The sequence below is a fragment of the Herpailurus yagouaroundi genome, unplaced genomic scaffold, assembly GCF_014898765.1.
Source record: "Herpailurus yagouaroundi ecotype Mexico unplaced genomic scaffold, PumYag 100, whole genome shotgun sequence".
NCBI lineage: Eukaryota > Metazoa > Chordata > Mammalia > Carnivora > Felidae > Herpailurus > Herpailurus yagouaroundi.
Genome location: NW_024412391.1, coordinates 51,039,058 through 51,056,204, shown reverse-complemented (window position 1 = coordinate 51,056,204; position 17,147 = coordinate 51,039,058). Strand labels below are relative to the sequence as shown.

General features: G+C 37.4%; 1 long non-coding RNA gene across 1 annotated transcript in view; it reads left to right on the top strand.

Annotated features, from left to right (window-relative positions):
• Positions 1 to 510: 510 nt before the first annotated feature.
• Positions 511 to 17,147, top strand: part of LOC121028101 (uncharacterized) — a 55,879-nt gene continuing 39,242 nt past the window's right edge. Inside the window, exons 1-2 of the long non-coding RNA XR_005789070.1 lie at positions 511 to 596; positions 2,278 to 2,363. This is a non-coding gene — a long non-coding RNA (uncharacterized LOC121028101). The remainder of the gene's footprint in view (positions 597 to 2,277; positions 2,364 to 17,147) is intronic.

Here is a 17,147-nt window from a genome sequence, read left to right as displayed (position 1 = left end):
TACAAAATCTGTATGTAGTCCTCCTGTTTTCTTTTTTTTTTTTTTTAATTTTTTTTTTCAACGTTTATTTATTTTTGGGACAGAGAGAGACAGAGCATGAACGGGGGAGGGGCAGAGAGAGAGGGAGACACAGAATCGGACACAGGCTCCAGGCTCTGAGCCATCAGCCCAGAGCCTGACGCGGGGCTCGAACTCACGGACAGCGAGATCGTGACCTGGCTGAAGTCGGACGCTTAACCGACTGCGCCACCCAGGTGCCCCGAGTCCTCCTGTTTTCTACAACGCTATGTGAAAGCATGTAATCCATTCTTTTTTTTTTTTTTTTAATGTTTATTTATTCTTCAGAGAGAAACAGAGCACAAGCAGGCGAGGAGCAGAGAGGGAGACACAGAATCCAAAGCAGGCTTCAGGCTCTGAGCTGTCAGCACAGATCCTGATGCGGGCCTCGAACCCACGAACTGTGAGATCATGACCTCAGCCGAAGTCAGGCACTTAACAGACTGAGCCACCCAGGCACCCTGCATGTAATCCACTCGTTATGTACTAGTGTGTCTTTGACCTGAAATTACATTGGAAGAAGCTGGAATTAAACGAAAGTAAGTGAATTGCCTTATTGCTAATCATGATACACTTTGGAATGTTTTCAGTAAATATTAACAGAAGTAAAAGAAGATATTCAGACTAATTCAAGATGTGAATTCTCATATAAGAATATAGATTTTTCCATCCTCTTTTTCCTTCTCATTTTTCCTCCTCTTCTTCCTCATTTTCTCTTTCTCCTCCCCTATGGATATCAAACGCAAAAACAGAAAAGGCAAATGGAGTTTACTTCTTAGGTTCTTATACTTAGTGATCTGGCTGGCTGTCTCCTGACATAGTCTTCCTCTTCCTCCTCCTCCTCCTCCTCCCTTTTTTTTTTTTTTCCTTCTGGGAAAACATCAGCGTGAAGACGGTGACCCTGTGCACTTGTTTTAGATGAGGGTAAACAGAAAACGATATTACTTGCCTGAATGGAGTAGACTATCCCATGGAGGAGAATAATAGCTGTCTTCTAGTTTCTGTTTTTTTAAAAAGACCAGTGAGAACTTAAAAGGAGAAAGAACTGGAGAGGAGGGTGAAAGATGATTACCTTAAGGATTAGAGCTGTTACCCTGGTGAAGTCTGCAAATACTGTTTCTAAGTGATGGGTTGAATGTCTCTTGAGTAAAATGAATTTCAACTAAGGGATTAGCAGTAAATCTTTACAGGAAAATATCTCTCAGTTAGTTATCCATTATGATAGTATGATTTCAATAAAAATGGATATTGTTTCCCTCATTAAGCAGGCTATCCTATAAATATTATTTTAGAAGATCAAAAGAAATAAACTATTTTTTGAAAAAGTTCAAATGGCTTAAATTTTATCACACATTCAGCTATTTTAAAGTCAATTCATCAAAAATTACTTTTTTTTAAATGAAACAGCATTTTTCTGGTCTTCTTAGTGACTTTGCAAATAAACATATTGCACATGTTTTGTCAAAAATCTAGTAGATGATAGGTTTCATAGATGCTGTATACATTGCTATACACATTTGTTGGCATTTTTTTATTTTTAAGAAATAATCAAAAACATATTGTGAGCTCAAGGAACAGCATATATGCTTCAGGTTAACACGGTAATGGCTCTGACCTTTAACCCTGATGCAACTGTTCTATGCTAACAGCTCTTTGTGAAAGGACACCAAATACTGAAGAAATTGGAAAGGTTAACAAAGTTAGCGGACAAAATAAACTTGATACTGAGAATGAACTTTCACATGTAGCAAAAAAATAAACACTATTCTCTTAAGCTGATCATCAAAGGATGTTTAAGATGCCTATATATGCTTCTTAGCGTTAAGTTCATACTCTCTTTTGAGAATTGTTTATACAACGGGTTACCAAATTCATAGTGAGTCAATTACTGTAAATTCATAAGAACTAATACGTGTGGGATTATTTTGAAACAATTGAAGTCCTAGCGCCAATGGGGTGGCCATCATACTTGGGAGCTTGCTATTTTTTTCGAGTCCTTTTCATGACATCGCAGTATTAGAGGCGTTTCCTAACTTCCTGGTGTAGACTTGACTGAATTATTCCCCAACATAACTTCCAGAATTTGGGTCCAAACTCTAACCTGAATTCTTGGCTGCAACAAGGTCATACAAAGCCTGACTTCTGTTACTGACACATTTTAGAAGTTCATAGCTCAGACTGACTCTACAATGGGAATTACATATCAAATTACTTTTGTAGAAACGGAAAAGAGCAAAGTAATTGCAAAACTGTGTGTGATCACCCAGAACACAGTGTGGAAAGGCCATTTAAACAACACTGAAAAGGTGGGTGTGTTTTTTACTCGTTACTGCTTATCATCTAAACCATTTTATTAGCATTTCCTAAAAGCGACATGACACTCTAAAGATGTAAAGATGGTTTCTCTCTCCTGCACAAAGTGTTCCTTAAAAGAGATATCCCAGACTAAACCTCACCAAAGCACTCTGTTATTTTTTTGTAATGAGAAGTACAGGTTAAGTGCTTTTTTTATTTCTCACTGTATCAAGAAAATAATGTTTACATGAGAAGAAAAGCAAACGACAGACAAGAATGGTCGTACCTGGTTTTGCATTTAACAATCCAATCCTTGATGGCTAAAAAATAAATAAATAAAACTTCAGGTGGTCTTATTTTTTAACTCAACAAAGTTCCACTTGTTTTATAAGTCATCTTACTAATTTATTGTTGGGCTTTGAAAAACCTTCTCCATTTTGCCGGTCTTCCAAAGTATTGGTTGATGTGGCTAGCAGTCTTTGAAAAAACAGCAGGATTAACAGGGTATTTGCACACCTGCAAAGCTCATTTAATGACTAAAATTGCAAATGCTGTACAAGTAAAACAAAAAAAATGTATATTTTAAGTTATTTAGTGACCACAGCTATATAACACTATTCAGACAACCAAGAATGTATGTCTGTATATTATGTATCCCAAAATGTAGCTTTGATTGATTATTTTTCCATGTCAAATATTTTGATTTGCTGGAAAGATGATAAAAAAAGCCTTAACAGAAATGGACAACTTTACGAGAAAATGAGCAGAAAAAGCAAAAAAGTGATGTTGAAAATTTTGAAATCATCGGAAAAATTAGAGAAGGGAGAACATGTAAATAAAGATGGAGGGCATAACTGCTGTTTCTTCTAAGGACTTGCATTCAGATTCATTGCCATGCATACCTACACTAACCACATTAACTTCCCTGGGAAGTATTCTCTGGATGACTCACCTGTCTTTCAGATGCATAAGTTTTAAACTTTTATTTATTGATCACTTGATTTACCGATCAAGAGATTTTCATTTTGATGATTGCTAGGTTTCTTGAAAATTCTCTCCCTTAGAGAGCCAAAGCATAAGAGACTGTTAAAAACTGAGAACAAACTGAGGGTTGATGGGGGGTGGGAAGGAGGGGAGGGGAGGTGATGGGTATTGAGGAGGGCACCTTTTGGGATGAGCACTGGGTGTTGTATGGAAACCAATTTGACAATAAATTTCATATATTAAAAAAAAAAAAGAAAATTCTCTCCCTTATTTGATGATAAATTTCATATTTAAAAAAAAAGAAAATTCTCTCCCTTTTCATAAGATCATTTTAACTGAGGGCTAAGCTGTCACCCAGGATCAGTATGGCTTTCTAAGAAGATAATTTCTGGTGGTCTAACTGAGGTAGAGAGGAATTAGGTATTAAGGACTGAAAATTACAGCCAGAGCATTTGATACCATAGAGGGATTCTACCTGCTCCCCACTTCTGAGGCCCATGGCAGACATACATAATGAGCTAAGGAACTTGGATACAGCCTCAGAATCTTCCTTGACTCTGAGCTCCAGGCAGCCACCATTAATCTTTTAAATAGGCTCAAATGGTGAAATCTATTTGCCATCCTCCATTAGATTCATATTCTAAGCTTTAATATTTATTCTTCCTCTCTTCCATGGAGATGATAACATCATTTTCTGCTTCACTGACATGAAAACTAGTCCTAGAAAAGGGTATATAAAGACACAGTGCAAGTTTTCCTTCTAAAGCTGTAGGACATGATAAGCCCCTTGTGATTGAAAGAGACTTTATCAAAATTTCCCTAACAGATTATAATCTATTTATTTCTAAATAATTATTGCTCATCCTATGTTCACTGTAGCACAGAATGAGTTAATCATATTTTTGAGTTAATCTGAAATGGAATTCTTTTTTTTTTTTTTTTAATTTTTTTTTTTCAACGTTTATTTATTTTTGGGACAGAGAGAGACAGAGCATGAACGGGGGAGGAGCAGAGAGAGAGGGAGACACAGAATCGGAAACAGGCTCCAGGCTCTGAGCCATCAGCCCAGAGCCTGATGCGGGGCTCGAACTCACGGACCCCGAGATCGTGACCTGGCTGAAGTCGGACGCTTAACCGACTGCGCCACCCAGGCGCCCCTGAAATGGAATTCTTTAAGATGTTAGGTTTCACTTGTGAAAATGATTGACGTTTATACTGCTGATATATTACTATGGGTGCAGGAATAAGAAATAAACAAGATGTCACATAAATAGATTAATTTGATGCCAGCGACTTAAGCAGAAAAATGATCCTCGAAGTCCTTAAAATCACAGCTTGCTAGAAATTTGCATCTAGTGAATTGATGTCCTGCTTATATTTTTCAAACAGTGAACACTTTGCTTAAATTTTCAGCAACATTTGAGAGTTAGTTTTCAACTGGGAAACTTTGGGCTTGGTAAATTGTGGATGTAAGTGAACGGGTACTAAGTTACAGATAAGAGACTGTAAATAAATAAATGGAGATTTTTGTGGGTGGGTATGAAAGCACATCTGCAAATTGTAGTTGAGTTCAGCCTCAGTGTGTGTTTTCCCCAGTGTGACTCACTCAGTCATCACCCGGTTTGCGTTATTACTGACTCTCAACTATGTGAAACACTCAAACAGTTGGGATTCCTTTTGGAACACATACAAACAACCCAGATCTTCCAATTCAGATTATGTGGTTGGGCCTACGACTGTTTTGAAGACAGGGAGGAAAAACCTGAAGGCTGTCTGTGGCTACGGGGTGTGGGGTTGGGGTACAGTTCTAGGGTGTAGTTAACACAGGAAGGTACTCAAATTACATCCAGTGTAACATACCAAACTTGGAAAAGTTCTCTCCCTCTCTTTTTCTGTTTCTCTCTCTTCTCTCTCTCCCCTCCTCCTTCCCTCCCTGCTCTCTCCGCCACCCCACCCTTTCTGTCTCTCTCCTTAGCAGTTGCTAGCTAAACTTCCTGACCATGTAAACTGAGGTAGGTTACTTCGGGTAAACCAGAACAGCATTTCTCTGCACTTTTTGTCTTTCCAATCAAAGGCACGTCAAGTCTAAATAAAAACTCATTCTGACTATTGATAATTACTTTATTTAGTTCTGCATAAGCTGCAGTGACTGCTCATCCCTTCTTATCAAGATTCTAGAACTCTTTTAAATCCAGTTGCCACAAGATTGATGTGGATGGAAGCCTTTCATTATGCTGCCTTTGTTTGCTAATTGTTTGAACTTTTAAGTTTTGAAAATAGTTCCAAGTCACCATTTTAAAGTGTACAATTCGGTGTTTTTTAGTATATTCACAGAGTTGTCCACCCATCACCACTGTCTAATGCCAGTACATGTTCATCGCCCCAGAAAGAAACCCTGTGACTATTAGCAGTTAGTTCCCATTTCCCCATTCTCCCCTCTTCCCAGGCCCTGGCAACCATCAGTCTACTTCCTGTCTCTGTGGATTTGCCTAGGCTGAAAACTTTATATGAATGGACTCATAAAATAGGTGGCCTTTTGTGACTGGCTTGTTTCACTAGGCATAATATTTTCAACATTCATCCATAGCTGAATAATATTCCATTGTATGGATATATGTGTTTTATTTGTCCATTTATCATTTGATGGACTTTTCATGGGGAAAAAAGGACTTTTTCCTTTTCTCTTTCTCTACTTCTTTTTTCTCCCTTTTTGCCTCATGTTATTTTGGTTTTTGTTCTCCTTATTATATTTGCTATAGGTTACTTGATTGCACACGTTGAAAATCCTACTATTAACTTCTAAACTAATGCTTCTCAAACTTTAATGTGAATATAAAACACATAGTGCTCCTTTTAAAATGCAGACTTTGCCCAATTCTTAACTGAATTATTTGTTTTTTGGGTATTGAGTTTGATAAGTTCTTTATAGAGTTTGGACATTAACCCTTTATCAGATGTGTCATTTGCAAATATCCTCTCCCATTCTGTAGGTTACCTTTTAGTTTTCTTGGTTGTTTCCTTTCTTGTGCACAAGTTTTTATCTTGACGAAGTTCCCGTAGTTCATTTTTACTTGTTTCCCTTGCTTCCAGAAACGTGTGTAGTAAGAAGTTGCTAGGGCCGATGTCAATACTGCCAGTGTTCTCCTCTAGGATTTTCATGGTTTCCTTTCATATTTAGGTCTTCTATCCATTTTGAACTTATTTTTGTGTATGGTAAGAAAGTGGTTCACTTTCATTTTTCTGCATTTTGCTTTCCGATTTTCCCAGCATCATTTGTTGAAGAGACTGTCTTTTTTCCATTGGATATTCTCTCCTGCTTTGTCAAAAATTAGTTTACCATATAGTTGTGGGTCCGTTTCTGGGCTTTCTATTCTGTCCCATTGATCTATGTGTCTGTTTTTGTGCCAGTATGATAAAAGGCTTCTGCTCAGCAAAAGAAACAATCAACAAACAAAAAAGCAGCCTATGAAATGGGAGAAGATATTTGCAAATGCTATATCTGATAGAGTTAGTATCTAAAATCTATAACGAGCTTATCAAACTCAACCCCCAAAAAACAAATAATCAAGTTAAGAAATGGGCAGAAGATGGAGCACCTGGGTGGCTCAATCAGTTGAGCCTCTGACTCTTGATTTGAGTTCAAGTCATGATCTTATGCTTTGTGAGTTAGAACCCAGCATCAGGCTCTGCACTAGTAGCATGGAGCCTGCTTGAGATTCTCTGTCTCCTTCTCTCTCTGCCCCTTCTCCCCTCTCAAAAATAAATAAATAAATAAATAAATATTTTTAAAAAAGAAATGGGCAGAAGATATGAATAGACATTTTTCCAAAGAAGACACCTGAAAAGATGCTCAACATCACTCACCTTCAGGGAAGTACAAACCAAAACTATAATGAGATATCACCTCATACCTGTCAGAATGGCTAAAATTAACACAGGAAACAACAAATATTGGTGAGGATGCAGAGAAAGGGGAATCCTCTTACACTATTGGTAGGAATGCAAGCTGATGCGGTCACTCTGGAGAACTGTATAGAAGTTCCACAAAAAGTTAAAAATAGAACTGCCCTATGACCCAGTAATGACACAACTAGGTATTTACTCAGGATACAAAAATACAAATTTGAAGGGACACATGCACCCTGATATTTATAGCAGCATTATCAACAGTAGTCAAATTATGGAAAGAGACCAAATGTCCATTGACTGATGAATGGATAAAAATGTGGTGTGTATGTATGTGTATATATACACATACATACACACACAATGGAATATTACTCAGCCATTAAAAACAATGAAATCATGCCATTTGCAACAACATAGATGGAGCTAGAGGATATTATGCTAAGCAAAACAAGTCAGTCAGAGAAAGACAAAAATGATTTGATTTCACTCATGTGGAATTTAAGAAACAAAACAGAGGGACATGGGGGAAGGAAAAAAAAGAGAAGGAGGCAAACCATAAGAGACTCTTAACTATAGACAACAAACTGAGGGTTGCTGGAGGGGAGGTGGGTGGGAGATAAGCTAAATGAGTGATGGGCATTAAGGAGAGCACTTGTTACAATGAGCACTGGGTGTTATATGTAAGTGATGTATCACTAAATTCGACTCCTGAAACCAATATTACACTATATGTTAAATAGAGTTTAAATAAAAATGTGGAAACAAAAATTAATTAATTAATTAACTTTAAAAAGTACATAACAACTACTATGGAAATAAAAATAAATAAATAAATAAAATACATTTAACAAGTTCCCAGGTGATCCTGATGTTGCTGATCTGTAGACTACTACTTGAGTACCAAGGATTCTTACTATATGTTCCATTGAAAGAGAATGTTCTAAGTAAGTTAGTTCATTCTGGGCACACTTGTAGATGCTTACACGAATTTTATATTTATCTAAATATTACATTAACAGTTATTTAATACATGCCCAGCAACTTTCACAGAGTATTTAAACACGTTATAGTTTAAAACAGAGATTGGGAACCTAAGGCCGGTAATTTTTGTCTGCCACCTGTTTTTGTCAATAGAGCTTTAATAGAACCTAACCACACCCATTTTTTTACATTTATTTATTTATTCTGAAAGAGAGAGAGCATAAACTGGGGAGGAGCAGAGAGAATGAGAGACACATTCCCAAGCAGGCTCTGTACCATCAGCACAGAGCCCGATGTGGGGTTCAAACCCACACACTGTGAGATCATGACCTGAGCTGAGATCAAGAGGCAGATGTTTAACCAACTGCACCACCCAGGCTCTTCCATTTTATTTTTTTAATATAATTCATTGTCAAATTGGCTAACATACAGCATGTACAGTGTTCTCTTGGTTTTGGGGGTAGAGTCCCATGATTCATCACTTACATATGACACCCAGTACACATCCCAACAAGTGCCCTCCTCAATGCCCATCACCCACTTTCCCTTCTCCCCCACCCCCCATCAACCTTCAGTTTGTTCTCTGTATTTAAGAGTCTCTTATGGTTTGCCTCCCTCGCTCTCTGTTTGTAACTATTTTCCCCCTTCCCTTCCCCCATGGTCTCCTGGTAAGTTTCTCAAGTTCCAGATACGAGTGAAAACATATGGTATCTGCCTTTCTCTGGCTGACTTATTTCACTTAGCATAATACCCTCCAGATCCATCCATGTTGCTAAAAATGGCAGGATTTAATTCTTTCTCATTGCCAAGTAGTATTCCATTGTATATATAAACCCCATCTTCTTTATCCATTCATCAGTTGATGGACATTTAGGCTCTTTCCATAATTTGGCTAGTGTTGGAAACACTGCTATAAACATTGGAGTACATATACCCCTGTGAATCAGCATTCCTGTATCCTTTGGATAAATTCCTAGTAGTGCTATTGCTGGGTTGTAGGGTAGTTCCATTTTTAATTTTTTGAGGAAACTCCACACGGTTTTCCAGATGGCTGCACTAGTTTGCATTCCCACCAATAGTGCAAGAGGGTTCCTGTTTCTCCACATTCCTTACAGCATCTATTGTTACCTGAGTTGTTAATTTTAACTACTCTGACCAGCCTAGCCACACCCATTTTTTTGCTTGTTGTCTATGGCTGCTTTAGGCTATAGTAGCTGAGTTGAGTAACTCTTACGGATTGCTAACTGTAACAAAGACCACATGGTTTACAAAGCCTGAAATATCTACTGTCTAACCCTTTACTGAAAAAATTGCCAACCCCTGATTTAAAGACTTACTATATACTGAAACAATTTAAATCAACTTACTTAAATCTATGTATAGACTAAAGAATTTAGAGTATAAAACTGCAATAATGACTAAGAACATTTTATTAAGATGAAATTGATGTTCATCAAGAACATTTCATACATATACCACTTTCTAATGATGGTAAATCCAAAAAATAAAATTGTGGTCAATATTTTCAACTATTGAACATTTAAAGTTTGTTTTAAATTAACTCTGTTAATTCAATGAATCCTCTCAAGTAGTTGAGTATGACTGGAAAAAAGACAATTGTTACACAATAACTTTATGATTACTAAACTCAACAAGATCTTTAATGAATCACAGGAATTAATTTCCTATCCCTTTGTATTCTCACACTCCTAGATGACTATCCATTCTTTTCCTTTTTTGCTCAAACTTTCAATACCTCATATTCCACTCTTAGTCTTAAGTGATGACTACTTACTTTGTAATAAGAAAATAAAATCTAGGAGTATCTGAGTGGCTCACTTGGTTGAGTGTCCAGTGTCGGCTCAGGTCATGATCTCCTGGTTCATGAGTTCAAGCCCCACATCAGACTGGCTGCTGTCCAATCAGAGCCTGCTTTGGGTCCTCTGTTCCCCCCCTCCCCTCTCTGCCCCTCCCATCCATGTGCATGCACTCTCTCTCAAAAATAAACATTAAAGGGGCGCCTGGGTGGCGCAGTCGGTTAAGCGTCCGACTTCAGCCAGGTCACGATCTCGCGGTCCGGGAGTTCGAGCCCCGCGTCAGGCTCTGGGCTGATGGCTCAGAGCCTGGAGCCTGTTTCCGATGCTGTGTCTCCCTCTCTCTCTGCTCCTCCCCCGTTCATGCTCTGTCTCTCTCTGTCCCAAAAATAAATAAATGTTGAAAAAATAAATAAATAAAAAATAAACATTAAAAAAAAAAGAAAAGAAACTCTATCAGAAGAGAACTTCTATTTGCCCTTGTCACTACATCCTCTCTTACCTTATCTCAGCCTCCAAATTCTGGTTTTGTTTTTGTTACACCTGATCAATTGTTTATGCTTTTGACAAAGACCAAACTCTTCACTTGTGCACACCACATCCTTACCTTTATCACCTACTTCAGGACATCATGGTAACAGTTTTTTCCTGCTCCTGCATCAGCAGATTTGGCCACTACACTTGATTTTTTTTCCTATCATTATACAAACATGCTCTTATTTCTTTCATCATAAAATGAAAGACCAAGCTTTCTTGACTCCATTTGCCTCTCCATGAGCATCCATTTCTTTCTTCCCTTGACAGTGTCTTTGAAAGAGCTATCTATACTTAGTCTCCAGATCTCTCCTGTTCTCTGTTGAGTCTGCCCGCCCCCATGCTAAGATTTCATCGCCATGCTTCCCCTGAAATTATTCTTAAGGCCACCATGACCTCCTGAATACAAATTTCACTGGCTGAATGCTGAATTTGTAAGTGCCCATTTACACAGAGGTGTTTCCTATAAGGAACTACACACCACAAATATTTTATAATGTATTCATCCCTTGGTGTTTAAAAGCCACACTCTTCTTATCTTCCTTGTATTACTCTGGCCGTTTTCCCCCATTCCTTTTACTCTTTTCTTTTCTATTACTTGACCTGTAAACATGGATTCTCTTCCTTTCTTTATCTGTACTCCATCCCTTCATGAATCATGGTTTATAATACCACATTTATGATGTTGGCTTCAAGATTTATATCGCTAGCCCAAACTTCTCTATAGTTCTGGAGTCTTAAATCCTACTGCCCACATACCATCTCCATTTAGAACCAGTGGGCATCTCAGACTTAACATGCCCACAACTAAATTGCTGACTCTTTCCTTCACCCTAAATCTTATCCTTCTGTCTTACTCATCTCAATGAATGGTAATTTCATTTTTACAGTCACTCAAACTGAAACGCTTGGAATGATTCCTGATTTTTTTCTTTCACACCCCATATCCAATCCATCAAAACATCCTGTCAACACTTGCTTTAAGATACATCTGGAATCCAACCACATTTCTTCACTTCACAGCCACCATCCTTGTCCAATCCACCACCATCTCTCACCTGGATTATTGTAATAGTCTCATGATGAGTATTCCTGCTTTCTGCTCTTGCCACCCTTTACTATTTTCACCGCAGCAGGCAGTGATACCGTTAGAATACCTTGGCACTCTCTACGTCCTTCAGTGACTTTCCATTTCACTCAGAGTAAAAGCCAATGTGTTTCCTATGGACTATAAGGAACTATACACCATCTCTATGACTTGATTCCCTACTCCTCTCCTCTTGCTCACTCAGCAGCCCTGGCCTCTCTGTTTTCTGATGAACCTGCCAGTCATATGCCTGCCATGGAGCCTTTGTATTTTTAGTTCAGTTTGCATGGAGTACTCTCCAGATATTCACATGACTCCTTCCTTCATTTCCCTCAGGTCTCCATCCTTTTCCTCTTAGGACTTCTTCCCTCATCCTTCTTCCCTGATTTAATATTCTCCATAGCACTTATGACCCCCGAAACAGACCATTGTACCTGGTTATATTGGTTATTGTTTCTGCCCTTCTATTAAAATGTAAGCTTAATGAAATTAGGGATTTTTGTATTGTTTTTATTGTTTTAAACTATACAACTAAAGGCTCAAAACCTTTGACTTGTAGATGAGAGGAGTTTCTCTGCCTAAAGCAATTTTAACTCAGTGTTATCTCTCCCCAAGTTAACATCACCGAAACTGGGTGATATTACCTGTCAGTTGTCATTCTTCTTCTTTTTTTTAATCTCCTTTGCTTTACTAGATTAAAAAAAAAAAGTAATGCCAACTTTTGCCATTATTCAAAAACACAGTGCTTTCCCCACAAAACGGCTTCTTATGTCTTAGAGTAACAGTCACCAGTGCAGGTCTGTGTCTGCCTTTGAGTTGCTTTAGCCAGAGAAACTCTTGTCCTTATCTCAAAACCCTGACGTGTTCTGATTAAAAAAAAAAAAAAGAGAGAGAGAGAGAGAGAGAAGCTTTTATCCCATACAGAGGTCCTCTTTAGAAAGAGGTTAGCTGTTACAAGGGGAGCATTGTAGATTTGAAAAATCATTTCTCATATTCAGAAAATAAGGGTAACTTTTTAAGTATCCTTGAAAGCTAAAAAGTGATGTTTTAAGCCCCCAAAGGGGCTTATAGCCTTTTCGTTTTGCCTTATTGTGACTCTTTAACCTCTACTATTGACAGATGAAGTCCCATTCAAATTCTGTAAAGCAGTTGTTAAGTTGTTGCTGACTTTGTCTTTATAAAATCTAGGCGTTTAATTTCTTGTTAGTAAGATTAATATGTAAATATATTTTATGTCTGTAATTGTGTACTGTATTTGAATTTGTCTCAGTATTTAGAAACTACTGTAAACTTTGCCCCAAAAAGCCCTGTCTAAAAATTAAGACTAAATAATAAGTCAGGCTTCCTGTTAAATTGCTGTCTCGTTTTGAGAAAATTTGCCAGCACAGAGAACCAGTCTACAGTAGCCCCAGATAGTGGTTTTTGGCTAAGCATCAAATGATTAACATTATTTATATGTATTCAAAATATAAAAGCTGACTATACCTCATACTGAATATAGAATTGTGCTGTTTACTATTTTTAAATATTACCAAAGGATTTTTTAAAAATTGATGTGCTATGCATTCTTCGGTTTTATATAGAATTGTTTTTATATTAAATTCTAAATCCCAGCTTTTTATATGAGTATACAGTTATGTGACTTCTCTATTTTTTTAAAATGTTTTATCTGTTTATTTTGAAAGAGAGAGAGAAAGAGAACACATGTGCACATGAGCAGACGAGGGGCAGAGAGAGAGGGAGAGAAACAGAGAATCACAGTCAGGCTCCATGCTGCCAGTGCAGAGCCCAACATGGATCAATCTCAAGACTGTGAGATCATGACCTGACCTGAATTCAAGTGTTGAGTTGGATGCCTAACCAAATGGGCCATCCAGGGGCCCTTCTACTCATTTTTAAATTTCCTGTGCCATCATGCTTCTCTCCTATCTCGTAACAGGGGAATAAATAGGTCTTTTTGCCAAATGTGAGACTCCTAATAGTGTCCCTTGGATCCATTTTTTTGGTTATGTCCTAAAAGACTTTATTCCATCAAGTGTTCCTCTGGGCCATCTGTCTTTGTATAGAATCCCTCTTTTTTTTTCTTTTTAAAAAGTTTTTATTTAAATTCCAGCTAGTTAACATATAGTGTAATGTTAGTTTCAGGTATACGATTTTGTGATTCTAATACTTACTTTTTTAAAAATATAATTTATTGTCAAAATGGCTAACATACAGTGTGTGCAGTGTGCTCTTGGTTTTAGAGGTAGATTCCATTTTAATCTAAAGTCTAACTATGATACTTTCAATTCAACAACAATATTTCCTGTTCCCTATTAGTCCTTTATGACACAGACATAACTCTCTTAATGTTTTTACAATTAAAGTGCATTTGCCTCATACTTGACTTTAATTTGCTAAGTCTTAAGGGCTACTTTTAACATCCATTTACTGACTTTGAGGTTACAGCCTAAGTGGAGGAGGTGACTTGTGGGCCTGTTTACTGTGTAGATGGTAATAATAAGTAATAGATTTTGATTGTGCTTTATATTTTATAAGTCACTTTTAGAAGCATCAGTTTATTCATTATTGGAGATTCTTACATAGTTCTGTAGCAAGCAGATTTCAGTTTATAATTGTTATTGATCCTTAAAATTCTTTTGTGTAAAAGGGGATACTTTAGGTATGTTAATGTGAGTGGAAAAAATATTCCTTGTTTTTTCAGTCTAGAATTATCTTAAAATTGTCATCTATCATCTGTTTACCATTTCTGTTTTTCTGTTGCTTCTTGCATCAATAACTAAGAACCTAAGAAAATAAGTTTTTGTAAGATACCTTATAAAAACTTTCCAATAATTCCTTAGTTACCAAATTCATTTTTAGTCGACATTCTTCCTATATTGTTAAAATTTTTTGATGTTGTTGAAACCAATCTCCTCTCGTAAATCTTTTCTCTTGACTTTTTGCACAAGAGTCTCATATTTCTTTCTCTAGGTCTGGCTGGTTCAACAATAAATGTTCTTGGGCTTTTCATCTTTTTTCAAGATTTTATCCTTGACTCCTTATAACTCTTTGGTGATGTCCTTAACCAATGGAAAGTCACTTTGTGAACCTGGAATCTTTGGCTCTGGTTTTGTTTGTTGGTTTGTTTTTGTCAAGATTCCAGCAGATCATGACAGCTAGCTGACTCCTATTTGTAAATTTTGTATGCCCCCATCTAAACTTATTTCTGTCCTACCAATACAATTTTGTTATTATTTTTTTTAATGTTTATTTATTTTTAAGAGAAAGAGAACACGAGGGAGGGGCAGAGCCGGGGCATGGGTGGGGTGCGGGGGCAGGGACAGAGGATGTGAAGCCAGCTCCATACTGACAGAGAGAGAGCCCAGTTCATGTCTTGAAGTCACCAACCGTGGCTGGGGTAATGACTTGAGCCAAAGTCGGAGGCTTAATCGACTAAACCGCCTAGGTGCCCCCGTTTTGTTATTTCTTTTTCTTTTTTTTTTTTTTTTTTAAATTTTTTTTCAACGTTTATTTATTTTTGGGACAGAGAGAGACAGAGCATGAACGGGCGAGGGGCAGAGAGAGAGGGAGACACAGAATCTGAAACAGGCTCCAGGCTCTGAGCCATCAGCCCAGAGCCCGACGCGGGGCTCGAACTCACGGACCGCGAGATCGTGACCTGGCTGAAGTCGGACGCTCAACCGACTGCGCCACCCAGGCGCCCCCCGTTTTGTTATTTCTAATAATGGTCTACCATTCCCCAAATCATTCAAGTCTGAAATTTTAATCATCTAAATTTTTCGAGCTTCCTTGGTTAATTAGACTTAACAATCACTGTCTCCTGGAAGTATTGCTTTATTCAAACATCATCTGCCCTGACTGTTCTCTCTTACTTTCTATGTAAAGTCAACAGCCTCAGGGGCGCCTAGTGGCTGTCAGTTGAACATCTGACTTCGGCTCAGGTCATGATCTCCTGGTTGATGAGTTTGAGCTCCGCATCAGGCTCTGTGCTGAAAGCTCAGAGCCTGGAGCCTGCTTCAGATTCTGTGTCTCCCTCTCTCTCTGCTCCTGCCTGATCATGCTCTCTGTCTAAAAAAAAAAAAAAATTAAAGTCACCAGCTTCTTAATTTTTGTTTTATACCTCTAATTTTATCCTCTAATTTTCCATGTATTCATCTAGTCTTAAATCATGTTTTGGATCACAGATCTAAATTCATGGACCCAATCTCCCAAAATTCATCTTTGCGGCCCTGGCTTTTTTGAGAAAATATGAATGTCAGTCTCTTTAACTTTGTATGCCCCTAGTGTATCTATTCCTAAATACCATCCTCCATGAAGACTTCTCTGATTAACATGTTTGGGAATGATTCCTCTCCCATCTCAACTCGTACATGTTATCATTGTGTTACGGCTGGCTTGCTTTCTATGTTGTGTAATTACTATTTATTTTAGGATTATAAACTCTTGTGAGACAGATTTTAGGCTTAGTTATCTTTATATATCCTAAAGTGACTATTTCAGTGCTTTATATGTCATAGGTATATGATAATTGCTGAATGCTTAAACATCAAATGTGCATTGTTTTTGTACCATAGTTGCTTTTTACAACATTGTAAGAGTCCTTTCATTCTCTAAGTATGAAAGATAATCGCTCAATATAGCATCACATAGTATATGAATCAACTTATATGTTCATAATTTTGTTATGGACATATGGCTTTATATCTTTAAATTTTATGGGAATCTTTATATAATTAAGAAAGGACACTGGGTTGCCTGGGTGGCTCAGATGCTTAAGTGTCCAACTCTTGATTGCAGCTCAGATCATGATCTTGCAATTTGTGAATTTGCGCCCTGTGTCAGGCTCTGCATTGACAGTGCAGAGCCTGCTTGGAATACTTTCTCTTCCTATCTCTCTCTCTGCCCCTCCCCTGCTCATTCCCTTTTTCACTAAAAATAAATAAAAATAAACTTAGAAAAAAAAAAAAAAGAAAGGATGCAAGTAAAGTGTAGAGAAGACCACTATCCTGGGAGTTTTCTGAAAATGCATAGAGCCAAAAGCCTGGATTCCACAGACCATTGCTCTCTTATCCTCCCCCACAGCTATTGTCATACACCCACAACCCTCCAATCTTATACATGAAACTATAGAAGTCCCATGTATAAATCTACAGAAATCTATTCCACTCCTCAAAAACAAAGTAATACTGGTCATTATGTTGCTGAATGCCATCGTATTATAGAGTGTTAAATGATATGGTATTGGTTATATATTCTACATGTGATTTCCAAGAGTTATATATTACATTTTTTTTCAGGAGAAAAATCCTACAATTGTTTTCTTTTTAATATTTCATGTTAAATCAGAAAGTACTTCAGCAGAATATGTTGCAAAAGGGCTGTTTTGAATGTAAACTGAAGCAAAATTAATTAGAAGTTGATGAAATGCTAGAGAAATAATCCTAATTTTAAATGGGCTCCATGTGATGTTTGATTTCATTACT